We start from the raw sequence: 918 nt of genomic DNA, 5'->3' as shown, positions 1-918 counted from the left end.
CACACACACACACACACACACACACACACACACAAATAAAATTAAAAAAAAATAAAAGAATCTCTTGGCTTCTACAATTGAATGTGCAGGGACAGAGTCAGCCTTAGGAGTGACCAGATACACAAGCTCGCGTCCCCAGAAGGCAGTTTTTTACTTCTCAAGTTTGCCTCCTCATCTAGTAAGTAGACCTTTATATTTCTTGTCTGGTAAAGCAGACACTTAAGAAATATCTGTTGCTAGTGTTTAAAGGCCTGAGATATCTACAGAACTTACATCTCCTTAGCACTAGATCCAGAGGAAACACCTGATTTGGACATGTGCTGATTTAGAACATTTTTGAAAATACCAAAAAGGAAAAAAATGAGGAAACTATATGAGTAATTTACCACCACTTATTTCAGGTGGGGACAATTAGAATGTATTCATGAGCATATTTTCATTATACATCCTTTGTACCTCTTTGATTTCTGGATAACACAAATAACTTGTTTTAGTTTTTCATAAATAACTTTTTAAAATCCAATAAAAGGATATTACCTAAGTGACTACACTTGCAATCTTATTAGTTGATAATTTTGACCCAGGATGTACTCACCTCATTGCACTCTACAAAACTTCCTTTGAGAAGTGGGCTCGTTGGCAGTGCATTCAGGACATTTCCTGTTTCTCAGGTGCTATTCCTAGTCCCCATTCCTCCCCATCCCCATAAAGTTTACTACTCTCAAAAAAAAAAAAAAAAATCCAATGAAAAATTTCAATGTACTTGACAAAGCGCAAAGCACTTGGTGCTTCCCCTGTGTACTTAGTTGTGGCAGTCAGGGTTAAAAATAACAAAACCCAAGGGCAATGCCTGTAATCCCATCACTGAGAGACTGAGGCAGGAGATCACAAATTTGAGGCCAGACTGGTGATTTAGCC

Source organism: Octodon degus, unplaced genomic scaffold (genome assembly GCF_000260255.1).
Source record: "Octodon degus isolate 3935 unplaced genomic scaffold, OctDeg1.0 scaffold00130, whole genome shotgun sequence".
In the NCBI taxonomy this organism is placed as follows: domain Eukaryota; kingdom Metazoa; phylum Chordata; class Mammalia; order Rodentia; family Octodontidae; genus Octodon; species Octodon degus.
The sequence above is the reverse complement of the archived record's forward strand: the minus strand, read 5'-3'. Positions refer to the sequence as shown.